The 22,390-nt window shown below is 33.0% G+C and overlaps 1 long non-coding RNA gene across 1 annotated transcript in view; it reads right to left on the bottom strand.

Moving 5' to 3' along the window:
* The window catches only part of LOC145283524 (uncharacterized), a 177,533-nt gene extending 158,405 nt beyond the window's left edge, over positions 1-19,128 (bottom strand). Inside the window, exon 1 of the long non-coding RNA XR_013868627.1 lies at positions 18,903-19,128. This is a non-coding gene — a long non-coding RNA (uncharacterized LOC145283524). The remainder of the gene's footprint in view (positions 1-18,902) is intronic.
* Positions 19,129-22,390: the final 3,262 nt, after the last annotated feature.

Genomic DNA, 22,390 nt, shown 5'->3' with positions numbered 1-22,390 from the left:
AACATGAAAATAACTATATAACGTCGTCACGTTCTGCGCACCTACTTGACACTTTAACGTCGTGGGCTTAATCGAATGTAATTACTTGGTACTCGTGATAAAATTATACATAATTGTATATAACGCTGCACATCCACATTTCATCTCCACCAATCAAAAGCATCAGGGCGTCCGAACAATATAAAACGTAAGTGGAAAGTGAACACGAATAAGCAAGTAGATTTTACACACAAAACTGCGGCTTCCCGACTTTTAGATTGGGAGGCTTTATTTATTTTTATTTATTTATTTATTTATTTTTGGCTAAAACTTGTTAGGCTTCGCTTCGGTTTCATTTTAGATTAATAATATACTTATACTTTACCCGTCTGGCTGAAACCACTGTCAATAATTTTCCCCACTCTTTATCTGTGCCTAAATCAAAACGTAGATTCCATGAACAAAGCTTCTTTCTTAGAATTGCACGCCTGTGGAACTCTCTACCGCTTGCCTGTTTCTCACCTGACTTCAACTTGGATGTCTTCAAGTCCAACATAAACAAATTCCTGATGAACCGCCCTCATAAGTAATGACACTTTATCAAATCTCCAATACTAACGAATATTACAACACTATCCCATTCATTGTACACGCAATAACCCTGATCCCCGAGTGGCCTTGAAAAGTGGTGACTTCCATGTCAAAAAATGCATATATATTCTAATAGGGTATTTCTATTGGAATTTTAATTATTCACTTTATTTCACCTGTTATACACGACAAGAGCCGTTCTTAGTGACTTACTGTTGAGATGGTAATTTCACTCGTTTTCACGATTACATAAAAAAATACGTGATACGAATTATGTTTTTATATACTAGGTTTCGAACCGCGGACATAGCTGTTCCATTCCTTAAGCCAGTATCCTGTGCATGTTCCTCATGAAGTTTTCTTCTTTTTTTGTCTATTGTCAATCTCGCTATTTTTATTACTAATTTTATTTCTCCGTTAATCAATAGCATGTGCCCTGTGATAAATTTTGTTCTATTTGTAGTTACTCGGCTTACACGCAGAATCGCATTCAATTTCAGATGAACGCTGCTTACTGAACAAATCCTAAATAATTATTGCAAATTCATTAGCCATCACAATAACGCTAACTATTTTAAGCTAATAACCGAGAAAATTATACTTGGCTTAAAGAGACCCTTAGTTTTCAAGATGAAAGATTTTGGTAAATTAAAGGAAACCAGCACGTGGAATAAAACATGAGGTAAGAAAATCATTTACATTCGAAGAATTGATTCTTTAGTTAAACGTAGATTGTTTTATTAGCATAAGTTCAAATCTGATAATCACTGCAGCAAACAGTTACCGTGTCTAGTTAAATCATATATTTATAAAGATAACATTTCTGTATGAAATATTACTATATTAAAATTTATACATGACTAGTGGAATTCGAATCTTTGTGTTGGCTGATAAATGGAGAAGGTAAAGAATCGTAAACTCAAGAGTAAATTAATCAGAAATTGGTGGAAAAAATATTTTAATGTAACTTGTTAAGCCTTTATCAACGATATGAAATTGTCCATAAATAAAACTGCGTTATATGAAATTATAATTTTATAATTAGAGAGTAGAATCAAATGGTTGATTAATGAAGTGTTCTTTTTCGAATAACTATGTAAATTAATTAACTACTGAATACTTGTTAGAAAAGGAATGTTTCTCTCATTTTTATATAAGTATGCATGTTAATGTCACTATCGGTGCAATAAGTGGGCCAATTTATAAATGTACAGATATTGTATTACTGATGCGTCTTCATTCTCTTATTAGTTTATGTAAGTTATTCATAGAGGAAAAGTATATTGTCAGTAAACACAGGTGCGTACGAGAACGAAGACAATCTAACATTGTACTTTAAAATGTTTAAGTAGAGAGTGGATTCAGGCGTGTCGTAAAATAAGAATATTTAGAATCAATCTCCTTTTCCTTTTTGGTTTCAAAGCAAAAGATAATTTCGTACTCTTTCAGATTCGCATTGGTTCACATACAAATCAACTAGTATATAAAGACGCATTTAATAATATATCAGTTTATGTTCGTCATATTAAGTTCCAGTTATATTTTACGTGATGTAAAGAGCAGTTATTAAGAATCTATTTTTCGAAATAGGTTTAATAAAGAGTATAGAACCATACCAACAAATCAGCACAAGTTTGCTTTAAGACTCAATTAAAATTTCTAACGGATGTATTTCTGTTGAATTCCTTTTGTTCATTTTATGTTAACTATCCTTTTGTTTAACGTTTTAACTAATAAATATCATTGGTTCATTAATCTGATGCTTTGCTGCAACGAAGGATTAAAAGTAAGTGGTTTGAAGTACTAAAATTTAAACATATCACGTATTTCTAGTCTACTCGATGCCTCCGTTTTCTCTCGAAAGACAAAGGATACCCCCTGTAAGAGCAACTGCGCGTGCAATTGTGAGGAAAAGGGTACGCAATCTCTTACCACAACTCTCCTGAATCGGCACTGTTTGAGTCCAGTGGCAAGGAGAAGCGAACAGTTTACAGCACCTAGAAGTTCCAAATGGCTACCCATTTTGTACTGACCAGGTTCAACGTTGCTGACCTTCGTTATTTTTCAAACAAAAATAAGGACTTAACGTTCCGTGTGTTGATGTGACTTTCTTGTAATTAACGATTCCAAAAGTCATTGAGGTAAACCTATCAAGTAATATTGGACTAATAAAATTCATCATCCTATCAAAAATGTAACCATTTCTAGAGTTGTAGCGTGCTTTAATGCCAGTGAGTTAGTTATATCTATTATTAGAAATTCTTTAGTTAAATTATCGATACTCTAAAAGTACATTTCTATTAAATTATTTAAAATATTTTAATCTAGCGAGAGTCTAAGCCTGTATTACCAGTGATGTACATTTCTAAAAAATTAAGCATACATATACACACACTATATATATATATATGTGTGTGTGTGTGTATGTATGCTTAATTTATATATATATATATATATATATATATATATATATATATAAGCGTGTATTATCAGTTATGTATTTTCTAAAAAAATAAGTATATATACACACACACACATATATATAAGCGTGTATTACCAGTGATGTACTCTTCCAAAATAATTAAACATACACACACACACACACACATATATATATATATATATATATATATATATATATATATATATATAATTATTAAGCCATTTCATGTGAGCATATTTCTAGTATCAAAATAGCTTTGATAATTATATATTTTGCTTATTCATTAATATTTATTGAGATTACTATTAAACACCATAAAATAAAACGATTTTTCAAATCATATTTACAAAATCATGTCAAAAATCTAATTAAATCCAATACTGACATGAAGTTGGCCATTTCAATACATTATAATGAAGTAAATAGAATTAATTGATGTATAGCATTTGGAAAATTATAAAGAATTTGGATACATTTTAGAATTCACAAATAATTGCGTTTTAGATTTTTTTGTGGGGTCATGTTTTTAATTTTTCTGGTTTTCAGTCATTCGTCACTAATATAAATCATAAGTCTCGTCGATTGCAAACGATATTTTGTAAATGATTCATTGGAGATGATCTGCTATTTTACAATATCAACAAGTGTGTAATAAAGCCAACGGGATGTGTTTAGGTTTATCAACGCTATTTTATCAATAATGTATCATTTACATATCTCTTGTTTGTAAACTCGTGAAAATTACGTTAATTTTTGTCATTTGCGACGAGGATATTAATGCTGTGATGAAAATGGCGAACATTTTGGACATTAGTAATCGCTGTTATAGTAAATTTTTTTTGGAAATGTGCGTATGATGCAGGGAATAGATTCAAGACAGTGTAATGGATAATTTTAATATGCAAAGATGGCAATGAAGCAAATACATTTGCCACAATTTCCTGAATTCAGTGTTTCGTTAAAGGACATGTTTATTGTTGGATAGTTGGGGGACCTTACAGATTGTGTGAGATAGATAAGACTGAGCGACTCGTGTCATTGCGTGTTAAAGGTACTGCGAGAGAAACGTACTGTCAGTTATCTAAAGAACAGCTAGGCAATATTGAGGAGATAAAACAGGCATGATAAAACCTTACCGAATAGACCTTTTTAGCTATGGGCCACGTTACTAAGCGCAAATATCGCCCAGAGGAAACTGGGGATGAGTTCTTTTTCTACAGTGTTTGGTGATACTAATAGGGAAAATACCTTAGGAATGCTGGATTCGATGTGCTTTCGTGAACGGACTACTCTATCAAGTAAGAGAAATTATTCGATCTTAACTTAGAATGGAAGTTCTAATTCGATAGTAATTTTATGACAGAGCCAGGGCTGTGCTAATTGAAGATGAGTCTGTAAAAGAACCTATAACTGCTGCCTTCTAATCTAAAACATCCCCGCTAGTGCGTCTAATGCCGGGTGTTGTGAACCTAATGATTTAGCTAGATATTGTTTGAGGCAGAGTGTCAACCAACGCACTAACCGTAATATACATCCGATAATACCATGTTATTAATGTGGTATACATAAATGGCATGCATGTTCATGGAAAATATTACTGGTTGAGAAAGTGAAAAGAGCTATGGGTTAACATGCAAGCCAGCTGGACAAATTAAAACAAGTGCGCAAGTATATGACCCGGATGTCCAGGAGAGAGGCGTATCTCTGGAGGGGGAACGAGATTGTGATACCCCGAAAGTCCTCGTTACATGGAGCTAGGACGATGAAACCAAAGATATTCCTTTAAATACCATGATAATTGATTTGCTGAGTAATTTGCACCATGGCGATCGAGCAAAGTGAAGATGGTATACTAGCGGGACTGAAATTATCGTATGGGTGGATGCTAGTTCTCTAGTTAATGGTATTTTGCTAGAAGCAAACAGAAATGCCATTGAAGATATTTTCTACTACGCCCAGAACGTTATACACCACATATAAATTTAGCCGAGTTGGACACTTTGTTATGTAGACTCAATCTTGCTCTTCAGTGTGATGATACATCACTGATTTCGATGACGTATTAGGCACGCGCGCGACAGTAGTTGTCTAATGCATTGATGGAAGGAGCTAAGCCCACCACTAAGACTGCGCATGAAATGCTCATATGAAACTGACTGGAAACATTCATGGAAGTAGTTGGAGAGTATAAACTAACAGGTAATGTATCGCTGGTGAGGTCTAGCGCTAAGAAAACTGACTCGTTTACGCTGGTACCTCAACGTTAGTTGCAAGGTAGAAAAGCAGAGAGTGTACGCTGCAGTATTGAGTACGTAGCAGTTGGTAACTTATATGAATATTACGACTTAGGCGAAACGCTAAAGGTTGGCAGAAAACCATTAAAGATAAGGGTCTCATCAGTGTGGCTAACAGAGTGAGATGCAGCTCCTGGGCCGAATGAGTGAAGCTAATACTGTACCAACTGATTATCGTATGTAAAATAGAAATATTACAGAATTTCCAGGGCTGATACTCATTAAGTTAACCCTAGGCAGAGACCATTCATTTATCCACTAGGATATATATATATATATATATATATATATATATATACAGAGAGAGAGAGAGAGAGAGAGAGAGAGGATGTGTGTGCGTGTGTGGATTATGCAAAGATATATTGGATTGTCAAATTTAACGATAAGAATAATTATTGTTTTAGCTATGGCTCGAGATTTTACACAATCAGAGTTATTGGACTTTAAATAAAGTTAAATTATTAAATAAAACTTCATTCGGTTTAGTTAGATCGATGGATATCTGATGACTCCGGGGTGTCAACTGATCGTGAGAACCGAGAGAAATCCTTGCATCCTAATTGCTATGCGAAAAGTGCAAAATTGGCATTTAACCAATCGCTATCTAACGGAGATTTCGGTGGCCAGATGTGGTGGTTATCGAAGAAAGCTGCATCTTACAGCCCCAAATTTTATTTCGATATAAAAATAACTACAAAGGTGATTTTAGGCAGAAAATATAGAAGTTGTAGAGTGAGTAGAAGAGAATAGCAGAGTTTGCGAGCCAGTTCTCCGGGCAGAGCGAAAAGTAGACCAATAATTAATATAAAACGGACCAGATCTTCAACATTTCTAAAAGGGGGAAGGTAATGCCCCCCAAATCCGTAACTCTGATAAAATGCCCATTTGAAGTAAGAGAAGGAAGGAAACCTAAGATATTAACTCGTATTGTATTTTAATTTTATTTCTTGTCTTTTACTTTTTATATTTGGGTATGTTATTTTTCTAATTTCGGAAAATTATTGTATGCGTACAACTCGTAGCTATTTCGCTTCTACAGTTTATTAGTTGTTTTTTTTTAATGTAAGATTACTAGTTTCTCACTAGTAACTAACTAGAATCTACTTCAAAATATTTGGATGGATTTGCATATCGTAATGTGAAGAGAAAAAAAAATTGAATCAGTAAAATAAATCTCAATCAGCTAAAATTAAGGAAAAACAGTTTCTTCCAGAACGTTCATTCTTTGGAACACAATACCACAAAACTGGTTCCTAACTAATCTCAAGTTTAATATTTAAAAAAAAACATTTTTCATTATCTCTAATTGTCACATTCAGCCTATTCGTACACACTTCTGTGCCAAGAATAATTGTTCAACTGAACGTCCTTTTAATTATTATCAGCATGTGCCCTTAGATACTAATCAGTGTCGACTCATTACTAAAAAAAATGAACAAAAATATTTTAGCTATGTTGCATTTATTTTCAAATGTTTTGATGGTATTCCTTCAAATATCAGTTTTTTTTTAAGCTGTAAATTAAGTTTCATTTTTGTTTTTACCCGATAAAAATCCGTATTATTTAGATCAATCGGACTACTGTTCTCATTTTGTAGGGTATTGCACAACGTTTCGATCGATCTAACCTCTGGCCCTTTTTTAAGTGCATCTTGTCGCAGAAGGTCAGAGGTTACATTAACCGAAACCATATGAAAATAAAACCGAAGATTAGAACAGTAATCCGAAGGATGTATGTAATACCGATTATCAATGTTCATCTTCAAAATTAATACATATAAAGTTTGTTTTTTGTTTTTTTGTTTGTTTGTTTGTTTTTTTGTTTTTTTTGCATTTCGAACATTTGCAACCCTTGTAATGTAAAAGTATATTCCTAAATAAAGAAGTGGTTTATTTTATTATCCTGATAATAAAATCTCTAACATGCAATTTAATCATCAGGTTTCAATTTCAAGCTGCATTTTATGAATTATTTTACTTTTCCTTCTCAAATATTATTCAATGTGATGCTGGGGAATCTTTCTGTCAGACTCGGGAATCTTCATGGAATTTCGAACAGAACCCTTTATTTAATCCATACGGACATGATCTCGTTCCGTCAGCCATTCCAAGTTACTGAAGACATCTACCCAGTCATCTCTGACTGAAAGAGAGCATGTTACCCCCCGTGGATTAAATAAAGGATTCCGTTCGAAATTCCAGGTAAAGTGTTTCGAGTCCAACAAGATACACTTCAATAAGGTTGAAGGTTACATCGACCGAAACGTTGTGCGAATAAACTTATGATTAGAATTGTAGTGTGAATTATCTAAATATTAAGAATTATCAAAAATTCAGAAACCCATACAAATTGTTTAATAGAGTTTTTTTATTTTAACAGGTTTCGTTATTTTTAGTTTATTTAATTGTAAATCTTTTCGTAATTTTACTTTTAGAATACTCAGGAGTTTAATTACACCTTCCGTGTTTAGAGAATAAAATATCGTAAAGATCTTGGAATATAAATCTCAGAAAATATTTTCCAAGTCGACATTAGTATTCTTTCGCAGCTTTAGTTGATTGTTATGATGGCCTTGAATTCGGTACGAGATGAAAAGTAAATAGCAACAGTGCAAAACTTACATTTCCCCTAAGAAAATTCGCAGGATATGAATTGTGCCTGTAGATGTTTGAAAATGTACAACATCGCGTGAATGTTTATGAAATATTAAATGTCACCGCGTCCTATGCAACATAATGGTGATATACAACGAAAGTCGATAATCAAAAGGAATTACATAAGTCTATCCATACACAATAATTAATTTTATTAACAATTTATTTAGACAACATACTATGCAGAGTATTTTTTTCTTTTTCATCCCAAACAAGCCATATTGTCCCTATTATTTGAAATTGAGTCTAATTAGGGACTGTGGGGAGTTGAATAATGAGATATTTTTTATATTACATGTGAACTTCTGCGTGTTAGTACAAACAGAGAAGCCGGATAAAGGGGGATCATTTCATAGTATATCAGTCCCAAGGAATAACCTTTTTAGTAAAAGTCTTTCCAGCATCTAGGGATCTCATCAGTGAAGATGTAGGATTTTGCCGCCTGTCTGATTACTGGGGAGCATGTATTTTGGAATGAGCGTTCAAATTATCTAACGTCGTTTTAGGCGAATAAAGCTGGTTTGTCTGTAAGCAGAAATTGATTACGTATGTTCATTTTAGCTAGTACCATGCGATTATGATTGTGACTATATATAAATAGAATAGACATGTCGATATGCATGGACAAAAAAGTGTGTGTGTCATATATTATGAATTTTTGTGTGAGAGAATTCGTTTTATAGTATTATACGCTGTTGTTATGCCTAGTAGTCCGTTTTTATCTCTCGTTGTATGTGTCTTACTTGTCGAGTAAGGTTTAGGCAGAATGCATTGTACGCAAACGTTGTCGCTGGAAGATGAAAAGTGTCGAAAAGGTGGAAGAAAGATATCTGTTTCGGTATTTATAGTACGCGCAAAAGTGAATATTCTGGATTCGTTTGTTGTTTGAAATAAAATGATGATTTAAGCTGTTATCCGATCAATAGTCGATATGTAAAAATAATATTTGCCGCTTCTGGTTATTTCAACTATGAAGGTATACTTTGATTCGCGAGTGCAGATAACGTAGCGATATTTTACGACGAGATCATACCATGGCACTCTGGGTAAGTCATTAGTTGATTATATGTCGCATCAAACAAAACATGAAGCCACTTGATTCAAGGAGATAAAAAGAACAAAAGATGATTAAGTTGCATAATGACCAATAATAATTTGACGGTACAGACTTTTAACTGAAAACGATGAATACAGAGGTAAAAAATTGAAGGTAAACCGGAGACATTAGCATGACAGCCATTCACGATCGTAACAAATCAAGGTACATACATCCATACGCAACATTTAGCTTTTCAAGGAGCTACTTCTGTACTATCACCTGGAAAAGTGCCAAGCATTATGACCTCACCCTTCACAAGTATCACTTAACTATCTTCATTATCTACCATTTGTACGTCAGATATTTTTGATATCGTGAGAATTTTAAAATAATAGGGATATTACCTTGGTATGAATTGCGAAGTTTATTTAAATAAAAATTCAGAAATGATGATAACAAATAATTTGGAGTAAGGAAGACTTTGAAAATAATCAGTAAATCAGAGATTTTGAGAAAGCGTTTATGATCAAGGTGTGTAATCAAATATAGCATATGAAATTGTAATATGATTTCGGGTATAGCGATATGTATGGATCCAATTAATAAAGATAAAAACAGACGTCATATAATCGCGTTCAGTAGATTTTATGAGGAAAATAAGCAGGAAAGGGGAAGATACTTTAAAGGCGAAATTCCTTCAAAGAAGGACAAACGCATGCGTCCAACAGAATAATTAGCGACATACATATTTACGATGAAGAGTGAACGGTGTAACGCTGTCGTTACAAACAAATGCGATAAATAATAAATATTTTGGACGACATTTTTTCCTTGTCAACAAGTATTTTTATTACCGTTATTTTCGGCATCACTTTAAAAGAATTTCTCGCTGTCACACGTCCATTTTGAATGATTGCGCTTCTCCTTCCTCCCACCACACGACAGCTGCAGCCAGCTATTTCCCGCCTTCGCTTTACACGATCATTATTTCTGACGCCAACTTTCTATCCCTCGCGAGCACGTGTTACATTTTTCTACTTTTTTTAGCCTCTTTTCGTGCACACTTTCTAATTTGCATATGCCCAATTTTCTGCTGTTGCTGCTCATCCATGTACATGTTGGCAACCTTCCGTTGTTGCTGATACTTTCCACGCCCTTATGTGCACTATGTTAGAACGGGAGGCAAAGGAAATTCATGAAAAATATGTAATCAGTTCTATTGCATTCTTTTCTCGTAGCTGTGAAAATGTATTTTTTATAAACTAACTGAAGCATATCCCATATGGCAATGTTGTTGTAATGTCTATTGCTGTAATTATACGCTATAAATAGCTACAAAAACTTTCAGTACTCCAACACATAATGAGTGGCAAGGAAATGGAAAGCCTAAATAGTTGATTTTCACCAAATACGTTTTTTTTAAATTGTTAAGTTGTTTTCTGCCGAATCGAAATATATTCTAGTGTATTTAGAAGTTTCAAGACGGAAAATTAATTCCTGAAACAGAACTGTAATCTAACACTTTTATGAATCCTTACTGAGATCAAATATAAAGTAAAATTATACTATCTCTTATGTCTGGAATCTGCATTCGACTTTTGATAACAATTTATTACATGTTTTGATTTTTTAAATGACTCCAATTTAAGTTTTATGCTAAATATATGTTAATCAAGTGTCATTCCAATTTGCAACCTTTAATTTTAACATATTATGCCCTTTACACATTTTAAATACCCCCAACAAATTTAACTTTGAAGAATATCTATGAATTCTTGTCGAATAATCATTGTAATTTTTTTTTTAAATCAAATATCTGAATTTTAACAAAACACCTCCATCCCCTTTTTTCTATCTTCAAACAAAACTATATTAAACAAAATACAGCCAACATTATCCAAACTTACGCATTTATGATAAGTTCCAAAATTCATAATAATCACTTATTTAGCTTAGCAACTAATCCTCTAACTACAAATATTGAAACATATGCACATCCCTAGCGAGATATTAATAAATGTTAACTATTGTTAGGTTACAGCAATTCGGTTTCCATTAAAAAGTGATTAAAATAGTGAAAGAACGTGCTTTGAGTGTCTTCTAAACATCGCATCACAAAAGAAAATATCGCAAACAGGCATAACATTATCGATATGCCATGATGGCTTTTCTAAAACTATTGTAGTGAATCTCTATTCATAGAAAATAATATCTCCAAAAGCAATTATTTTACGGTTCAATGCCTCCAACTATAACAAGGTTTTATTCGCCTTCTTGGCCAAACTCAAAAGGTCATGAAAGACAGTCATTTTATGTCCCATGACGACTTTTGGTTCTCTGATATCTTGAATGTTATCCATGAACGCGTTCGTATCAAAGGCCGATTGTCTTTCGTTCTTGCTTTGTTTGAAGCGTGAGCGGTTCTATTCATTGTTCTAAATAAAATCGATGGCGTGACAGAATCTCGCATTATGTTTCCCACCAGCGCATGCATTGCAATGGCGAATGTACTGATCATAAACTACATGCAACTTCTACGGTTGTGTTATTTCCATTGCACCTACTTCAAAAATATTTTTCCCGAATTAAAATAACTATGGCGTCACTCTTGAATAAAAATGCTTCAAAATGAACATGCCATTTATATAGAACATTTCTCGATTACATGTAAATGTTATATTTAAATATTATTATATCCTATTAAGGTTTCTATCTAGTTATTTTATATTTCTTTTTCTTTTTCAATTGCGGGACGTTACGTTGTAAATAATATTGACTATACTTTACATGTGTCAGATATCTATTTCCACCATTTTCCGCTTCATTTTCATGCTATTTAGACGTGCACCTCCTCTATACAATTAACTGATCATATTTTCTTCCACTTCCTCTCGCTCTTTCTCGCCTATATCTCTCCGTTTGTCTTCAAATCTTATTTTCTCATTTTTCGTGTATTCTGCATAAGGTTCTACCACGTCTCTTGCTTGGATATTTATTTTTCCTTTTCTTTCTTTTGACCATTATTAACTATTTTCTCATAACAAAACAGTTCTTCATAATAGTATCACGATACAAGATGGGCGGCGATTTCAGAATACAAGATGCTCATAATGCAATTAGAAAGTACTTTAGTATGATCTTCTAATTCACAAATGTGTTGGTAGAGCAGAACACCCACTCCAAGGGGGGAGTTATGTTCTCATTTAGCTGGCGAAGTTCTGATAGAATATTTAATACGCTGTAGTTTTATACAACAAAAATGTCTAATTCGATTTAATGCTTTCTGAATGTCTTCAGATAAATATCTGCTTATATATTCTTATTGATATTTGCCACATTTATACAAACGTTCATGGAATATACATTTCAACATGATACTTGTGGTTTTCTATTTACGTCTTTTTTTCAGTTTTGTTTAGTGTATTCTTGGGATATATTTTGTCGTTGCTGCAATTGACATTGATGTAACTATTCAAAGGCGTATTCGATTTCTGAGACGATTTCCTTCTACAAACTATATATTTATAAAGAAAATTGCCAAAAGTAAATATTTTTCTGTAGATAAGGTTCTGTCTCACCATGAAATAACAAAGTTATACTCAATAAATAGTAAGACGATGATAATTTAAATAAGCTTTTCCTATATGCACGAATAGAGGTGACAATATAGCTTGAATAAGAACCTAATACCGTCAAGAAATACGAATTGACAATCGTATATTGTCTATAATTTCTATTATTTTTTCTTTAGGTAAGAAATATTGTTAAAATCTAGAAAAATGAGTTTGAAAAGTCAGTTAAATCTAAAATATTAAAAAAGTCTTCCTCATTATACAATTTCTGTTTCTTAGGATTAAACTGTATCAGTATTAACGGTATTATTTCTTTTGTTTTAATGGATTGTTCTAATCTTTTTATTTATTCTTTTCTTTATTCCATGTTAATAAATAACGAGAGGATTGATTAACCTCGTGAGTAAGAATGAAAAGCAAGAGGGAAGGTTCGAATAATATAGTGTAGATAATAAAAGTTTTGATAGATGCGAATTTAGTGAGTAAATTGTAAATTAAACCTAATGAGAACAATTAAATAAAAAGTGCAAAAAAATGCCAATTACATTTTATTAGTGCATATGGCACATCTGATTGAGTGTAAATAAAATATTATTTCTTTTTAATTCTAGTATCTTCCTTTTTAAAGTTTAATGTTAATAGTTTTCGGAAAAATAATATTCCGGATAAACATTGTGTTTAATATTTTTCTGTTGAGTCAGAAATCTTTTTTCAAGAAAATACCTAACTTTTTAAGATTATGTTTATCAACAACATTAATAACAACAAAAATAATAAAATGATATTTATTAATTAATAAAACATGCTCAGCATAACATGAAAAGTATCATCACATTATGTAATATTTGTTTTATTATTCAATAATACAAGTTTTTTTTTCTTTTTTGTGCTTCGTAATAATACAAGATGTGTTAAAAAAATAAAGTATTTTTTAATAAATATATTGTTTTGTTTTCATGTCTTGACTCTGTGACTTCGTTCCGTTCAGTTGCGTTACATAATCAACTGTATCCACTCCGATAGTTCGATTTTTGTAGAACACTGATCTTAGATATTACTTTAAAGAATATACAAATTTATTTTCTTTTGGAGGGGGAGATTTTTTTTTAAATAATATCTACTTCAGTATTTTCTTTAAATTTCTATTTTGGAGCGATTATCAGAATTCTTGAGACTCTCATGTCGAACATTTTTTTTCTACAGTAAACCGACACTACTTTTTTTTAAAACTAAATAAACTTTTAAAAATTTAAATTTAAAAACTTACAAAGCTCGGTAGAAAATGAACACTTAAAAATCGATTTTATATATTTTTAAACAATAGTAAACAAGTAAATATATTTAAAAAAATATTATGGGGTGTAGTTTCTTTTAAAAACAATACCCCCTTCAATGACGGTCCTAAAATGTGTTTTCTCGATATGTATTCAATAATGGAGAGTTTTCCTACCTATCAAAAATGGACGAGTTTTCCTAAATTTTACGCTGCATTCAATTTATAATTAATCCTAAATATAATCTTCGTTAAGTTTAGCTATTTAAATTTAATACGGCCAGTGAGTAAAACTTTGTTTCATCTGAAGGTAAATTTATTTATTTAGTATTATTATTAGCAGCAAAGTTTAGTATCTGTTCTGAGACTACGCAACCTTTTCTGTCCTCGTTTAGTGGAGGAGAAATCCTTTACGTGTTTTTCTTACTGAATAAACACTTTAAAATAAGTTAAGCCACTAACAACTTAGCAAGCTATGTAGAAAAATCGATGTTGCCTCTTTTAAAACAACAGCAAATAAGTATAAATATTTTAAAAATTATTATGCGGTCTGTAGTTTTGTTTTTGAACTGAATAAACACTTTAAAATAAGTTGAACCACTAACAACTTAGCCAGTGAGGTAGAAGACGAGCACTTAGAAAATCAATTTTACCTTTTTTAAAACAACAGTAATTAACTAAAAATATGCTTAAAAAATATTAGGGGGTAGTCTCTTTTAAAAATAATATCTCCTTCCAGAATGATCCTAAAATACGTGTGTGCATTTTTGGTGCCACGCTATTTGTAAATAGTATTTTCATGTGCAATTCAAGGTTTCACGATATCTGATTTTTATTCGATTGTAATTTTTTTTTATTCAATTATAAGATGGAAGCACAGAATATATACAAAAAACCCTCTCCACTCCATGTTAAGAATGGCTTTCAAAATATTAAAATTATTATTTCAGCACGGTACAAAAATGGGCACGTACACGAATATTACCCCTATAGCGAAATACGCATCGCCTCCGATGTTGTACGTAGTTCGACTGGGGGAACCGTTATTTTCACAAGGAAAGAATTTTGCGTGTGTGACCTAGTATGTTTTTATTATTGTTTTTGGCTTGAACTTTGCGCATGATTTCTGTTATTATGATTTTATCTGGGGTTTTTTGTTTGTTTGATTTTTTTATGGATATTTTTTGCAAGAGTGTATGCAATTATTAACAGGAAAATTGGTGAAAGCCAAAATGGAATCCGCGCTATTTTTAAATATTATTTTCAAGTTTAGTTAAAGATTTACATTATCTGCGTTATTTTTTATTTAAAGATAAAAAGTAAAAATTTTAAGTTCGCTTGAACTTTACGGATTCTTTTCTATTATTGTTTTGTATTCTTTTGTTGTTATTCTTTTTCTTTTTTCTTTTTTTTTCTTTTTTTTTCTTTTTTGGCCGGATTTAACAAACAAACAAAATTAATGCAAAGCAAAGCAAAACAAAACAAAAAAAATGTTGGTATTTATGCACTTATGTTATCATTATTTTTTAACGGTTTCAGGTATCGTAGAACTTTAATTAAACTTTAAAATACTATTTAAAAATAGCGCGGGTACTTTCACCTTACAATTTAATAAAAACAAGTATCGTAAAACTTTAATTAAACTTTAAAATACTATTTAAAAATAGCGCAGATCAATAAATGCACTAGCACCAAATAACATTTCATTGTTTCGATCTACGACATTCTATGAGAAGTACGTACAAGCTAAAGCTTACGAGTGCTAATTTTGACTTTCACCAATTTTCCTGTTAATAATTACCTATAACAAAAACTCCGGCAAAAAATATCCATAAAAAAAAAACAGATAAAATCATAATAACAAAATAATGCGCAAAGTACAAGCCAAAATAAATAATTAAAAAAACTAGGTCACACACGCAAAAATTCTTTCCTTATAAAAATAATAACAGCTCCCTCAGTCGAACAACGTGCAACATCAGAGCCGATGCGTAATACGCTAATGCGGTAACACTCGTGTTCGTCATCCAATCACGTTTTATAACTTCGGCCTGCTTTGTTGTTATTTGTTAAACACGTGGTTAATTAAAATTAAATTATAATCACATCTTTACATTTAAAATAATACTGCAATTAAATTTAACCTATTATTCATTTCAAAATGTAAACAAACTTCTGGTTAAATTAATCGATACCGGTGTTGAACGTAAAGAGTCCCTTTTTAAGGATTATATTGTTCCACTAGTATTTTCAAGTTAAATTCAAGTTTTATATCTTTTTGTTCATTAAATTGTTAGGTGGAAGTACAGAATAGTTATTTACAAACGGCCGGGCACACGAGCAGCTTTGATTAAAACGAAAAGATAGCATCAATAGTCCTTACAAGCGATCAGTTAGTACGCATAGTCGCAGCCAGCAGCTATTGTATAAAGGTAGTATTAATAATCGCTTAGCGTGTTTTATAAGTAGGTTAGTATAAATAGTTACAGTGGAAAATCCGTAACAACCAAATCTGTAAAGTATATATTTTTTTAATCGATATTATATCAAAATATACAAAATATTTCAAATAAATCAGAATAACATGAGCATTATTATTATCACTATTCCAAGGGAATTCATTAAACATTTGGTAAAGAAATAAATTTTTTATGCTGGACCTACAGCTCTCTCTCTCTCTCTCTCTCTCTCTCTCTCTCTCTCTCTCTCTCTCTCTCTCTCTTCCTTTCTCTCTCACACTCTCTCTCTCTTTGTCTCTCACTCTCTCTCTCTCTCTCTCTCTCTCCCTCTGGAAAAATCAATTTCAGGTCAGGAGTAAAGGACAAGCCCGGAAGCTTATCAAAACATGGGGCTTCTCCTAAACGTGAGCCATCCATTTCAATTGATGCCAGATGTGGATCAGAGCGTTGGTGATTTAAAGATAGGAGCTTGGTTTAGATGCATTAAAAATAACCAGCCACCTCTTCCCCCATTGTACCACGCGCTCAAGATCAGAGGAGAGAGAATCTGAGAGAACTTTGTTATTTACGGCATTTGATGTGTTGCCATAGATGGTCGTGTTAACAGCATAGATGTCAACGAATGATTTAAGTATGTGTTTTGGGAGATCATTGATGTAGATCAGGAAGAAAGTTGGACCCAGGATGCACCCCTGAGGGACTCTAGCATTAATACTTCTGATTTCTGCCCAGCAATCACTAATCTTATGAGCCTATCAGAGAGAAATGATTTAATGATTGAGAAAATATTTCCAGTTATACCGTAGCTGGAAATCTTGTGAAGTAGACCCTCATGACATACCTTATCGAAGCCTTTTGATGTATCAAGAGCAATTGCCCTAGAAAGGAAGCCTTTGTCAAGATATTCACTAATCCTATGAGATAGCATATCTGCTGTAGATCTAGCAGAACGGAAACCATATTGTGTGTCACTAAGAAGGTTATTTCTGCTGAGGTGGTTGACTACTTTTCTATTTAATATGGATTCCAGCAACTTACTCATGACACACAGAAGACTCCTTGGTTTGTATTGAGAGGGGGACGACTTATCACCTGAATTCTTAAATACAGGGCATACTGATGAAGTTTTCCATGGTGTTGGAAAGCACTTCTCCTTAAGGCAACGCTTAAATAGTTTTGTAAGTATGGGGGCAAGTTCTGGTTGAAGCTTTTTCAGTACCATAATTGGAATGCCGTCAGGGCCAGTTGCTTTACTGAAATCAAGGTCCTTGATTAGCTTGGCGACCTCACGCACAGATATTTGCATGTTGCATAGTGTGTTGTCTGTTATAGGGGGAAATACGGGGAGTTGATGGCCTTCGTCACATAGGAGAGAATTATCTGCAAAGTTCTTGGCAAATAGTTTGGCCTTGTCGTATGCTGACGAGATGACCTCAGGCTCATTGATGATAGTTGGGATAGAACGCACGTTTCTGTTCAGGAACCTGTTTGCTATTTGCCATAACTGGTGGAAACCAAGCCGCTACTTTGGATTTAACGAACTGAGCATATAGTTATCTTGCATTTTTATTAGTCTTTTACAGTGGTTGCTGGCAATCCTGAAAGCAACTTTAATCTCAGTACATCTATTACGTTGGTAGCTATGGAAAAAGCAATTTCTGTGCGCGATGGCAGCGGCACATTCTGGGAAGAACGATGGCTGACCGTTAGGGTTTTGTTGGAATTTTTGGATGGAATGAATCGGTCTATGCCTACAATTAACCATTCGGTCAGGTGTGATTATATGGAGAACATATCCTATGGAATCTACGTTTTGATTTTGGCACAGATAAAGAGTGGGGAAAATTTTTTGCCAGTGGTTTCAGCTAGACGGGTGTTTATCATGAAAGATTGGCGAGGGGGACCAGAGATTAGAGCTCAGACGATCACTTACTATGGAAGTAACGATAAAACAAAAACAGGCTCGCAACGTCTCTCCTCTGGGAGAGAGGTTGCAGGGAAGAGAAAAGGGCATCCCCCACTAAGCCACGAAGCCTATTTTGTACTCTGTCAACAATCAAAAAATTCTAAAGTTTTCTTAATTCTGATAACTCTTGGGTTATGGAGAAGGTGAGAGGAGGCATTATTTTAAAAGACGTATTAGTCTCCGCCACAACACGATTCCAATGATAGATTCTTTTTTTTTTTTTTTTTTTGTAAGATTTCATTGTTATTTGTTTTTTATGCCTAAGGTAATCTTACATGTCTTTTCTAGTATAAAATGCCTGGCGCTTTTTTCGAGCCTCCCTCTCCAATCAATGGCTTTTCTGACGTTTTTAAAAAGGGGTTGGAGTGTTGTGTAGTGGTGATACATATTGAGACAACAACAGATAAGGGGGGTTAAGAGCGGACGATGATAATGACGTTTCTATACTGTTTATATCACGATGACGACTGTGACAATTCTTGGGACTTCACAATTTTATAGAAAGATGTGAAATACAGTTCTTTTGCACATAGAGAGGAGGTTCATTACTTATGATGGAGGGGGCAGACTGTTAACACTTGAAGGGTGTTACACAAAGTTCATTCACAGATGATAAGCAAAAATACATTTACCTTTCAGTGATAATGATGATCATGAAGACAAGTTTTCAAAATATCCATGATGATTCTTTATTCTATTATCTGGATGATTGATGAATCAGGAACTCAAGCTCTTACGATTACATGGTATTATCTTCTCCCCTTCGCCTCAAAGGGGGGTCAACTCCCATTCTGACCGACTCGACTGACTGGTCGGTCTTTACTGCTCTCTCCGACCATTCTGACTCTTCTAACTTACTCGAGCCCATCTTAATATATTGAGAATTCCCTTTTTTATGACGTCAGAAGCGTGGTCAATAATGTGATGCCTTTGTGTGTTCAAATTACGCATGCGTCTAATCACATTTGGCAACAAAGAAATTCCTAAATGAATTGTTTCATTTATAACTTATTTATTTCATCATTATTCTAACTTGTATTGTCCATTCTTTTATAACTGACATATTATTTCTAAAAGAATGAATAATTGCTGCATTCCTAAATTGAATATTTATATTACCTTTTAACTCTTGCTTACAGGGTTTTCCAAATATCGTTTCCAAACTTATCGATTTAATTACTGGGGTTTGTCCCTTTTTATACAACAAGAGGAGGCATATCTCAAGGAAGGGGTAGCATATCTGTTTTCTATTGAAGAGGGTGTTGACGTATTCTGAGGAGTATTGCAAGGAGTAGAGAAGGTCAAAGATTTAGGAAAATAAATTTACAACTTACACGCTTGAGTTGGTTTTATGGTGGGGTATGAGAGGAGGAACAATCTTTACAGAGGTGGGTCTAGGGGAAGAAGTCATAACTTTAGGTGTCGAATTAAAGGTCATCAACTTATATTCCCGTTTTGGTAGAGAAATAGTCACTGGAGAAGGTATGGCATTGGGGGGGGCGACTATCGTTTACTGAGGAGGAGGGTGAAGTTAAAGTTGATGATTGCTGTTGTTTTTGTTTTTAATCCCTTTATTTTGCGTTCTTCGTTCAGCTTGTTTTTAGTTTCACAAAATCTTTATATTCCTTCCCCCACCCCGGGTCTTTACTGGGTCTAATTTCTATTTTTCCTTTTCTGAAATAATTTTTGCGTAAGATTTATGGGAGGCAACTATTTTACCGCTTACTATTTTCCATTCATCTTTTTTGTGAGAGAGTCACAATTTGTATTGCATAAGTATTCGTAATTTTTAAGGGTCAGTGTTTATTTTAGTTTTGCAAAAGAGAAACTATGTGGGGTTTCTTTACTGTTTGGGATTGAGTAACTAACTATAGGAGTCAAATGTTCCAGGACACGATTCTTGGGGATGGGGTATTCTTTTGGGAAACGTGAATGTTAAATGACAAACCTCCCCCATAAATCCAACAAGTTGGACGTCCCTTCGCGATAACAATTGGAGTTTTTCCTACAAACATTAATGTAATATAGAATTTGGTTGAATGATTCTTTGCTTAGTAAAATTTCAAAACTCCAAACGCTATTTTAATTAGCGATGTCACATGGAGTAGTTTTGCCGCATTTAAGGCCGCGATGTACTCTCCTGGAACTATACACGGCACTACAAAGACTGATACCATCGTGTTTCTTAGTCCCATATATTCCATAAGTAAAACTAAATCCTCGATTATTATTTCTTTTCTTGACAGTTATTTGCACTCTTCTTTGTTTTTGAAAATACCGTTTCAAGTATTGTAGCATCGACATTTCGTAATCAACTCTGGTCTAAATGAGGTTGTAGCTATTAGCTTACATACTTGTTCTTTGATAGTCTTCATAAATGTTTTAGTCTTTCTCTCGATAATGAAGAAAAGAATATTTGTTTTTGCAAAATCTTCTTGTCTTGGTATTTGAATAGTAATTTCAGTATCAGTAACAAATTCGGTGCATTCACAAGATTTCTGTACAAATAACTCTACGTTAATTTTAGCAGACGTAGGTTAAACACATTGAGATATTATTCGATGTTTGTCGTTTCCATTTTTCTCCTTGCAACGGTGACAACAAGCGGCCGCTATAGCCGGGATAAAAATAATTCGGCGTGCAAAAATAAAATGGCAGACAAAAAACAACTTTAAGGATATAAGCAATAACAATTTTAACAAACAATATAATAACGAACAACGACGACAGAAAGAGGAAGTTACTCGTTGAATGACTTAGGCGTCGGTTGTTTTATACACCTTAAGTGAACTCATTTTCAACAATACACAATTTTCGAGTGCTTTTGTGCATGCTCATCACAAAAACATCCACATTTAGCGTTTAAATGGGATTATTTATTACTTTATCGATGGTAATTAAAGGGTGGTTCCACACTCCCCAAAGCCCGCAAGCTGGGGCGTCATCACTGGATATAGTTTAAGGTCATATCCAAGACCGAGAGGTAAAGAAGGTGTTTTGTATATTTCTATTAAAAGACCGTTGCATTAACCGGAAGGTTTTGAAATAACCACTCAAAATGTGAACAGTTATCTGAATAATCTAAATATTTAATAATGAATCCCCATTTAAAATAATCAGAAAGAGATACATATTTGTACATGTAATTTTGGAATGGGAAAAACAGAGGTGGTGAATATGTAGTTATAGTTATTGAGAAGATTAATGGCGTGTTCAGCTACAAACAAACGATTAATATTTACCCAAGAAAAATTTAGACTTTTCGCCGTTCTATTTTGGAGTTATGGAAATCAATAATGGCTAGATATGTTTTATGATTGGTCTTTGCATTTAGATTTTTGGGAGTAAATTGATGTGATCTATTCTGCATGATTTATGAATCAATACATCGCATCTTTTTTTAATATTACGCATAACCAAACGTCAAGATTCATAATAGCTTACATCTTCAAATAATAAATCATGCGAAAGCAATCAACAAAAACAACAGCTAATACAAGTATTTTTTTTTACCACAATTTGTTTTTAAATTTACATAGAATATAGATGAAGTGAAAAATTACAAATATCGGAAAAAGTGTACAGATATCTATTATTACACTTTATATGAGTTTAGTTATGTTTGTTTTCCTAATGTTTTTTTTATTTTAATTTGCTAACATAAAAAAGATGCTGACACATGAGTAATTCTGGGATTGATTATGTTTGAAAAATATTATGTTTTATATGTTCTGATTAACCGTAACAAATAACTAATGGAAGAAATCGCTAAGCTATCCAAGAATTTATATCATACCCTCTCGCTCAATATTTTTACGCTCTATCTGGGATTCTCTTTAGATGGCAAAATAATTAACCGATTTATTTTATATACGAATGATAAAGAAGAATAATTTTAAACAACAACAATAATAATAATTTATTGGAACTTGTTATTGTGTTTCTACAGTTATTGGTGTTATATGAGTTTTTTTTTTTCATGTTTACTGTGCTTTTCAGTTCACGGGAAATTTCTGCATATTATTATTATTGGCTCACATGGAGCTTTCACACAAGTCAACAAACGATCTGATTGGAAACCTGTGGTGTTCTCTGGAAACTGAGTGACAACAAGTCTCCC

Source organism: Euprymna scolopes, chromosome 1 (genome assembly GCF_053919585.1).
Source record: "Euprymna scolopes isolate OS-2025 chromosome 1, ASM5391958v1, whole genome shotgun sequence".
NCBI classification, from domain to species: Eukaryota; Metazoa; Mollusca; class Cephalopoda; order Sepiida; family Sepiolidae; genus Euprymna; species Euprymna scolopes.
Note: the sequence above shows the minus strand (reverse complement) of the source record. Positions and strands in the feature narration are given on the sequence as shown.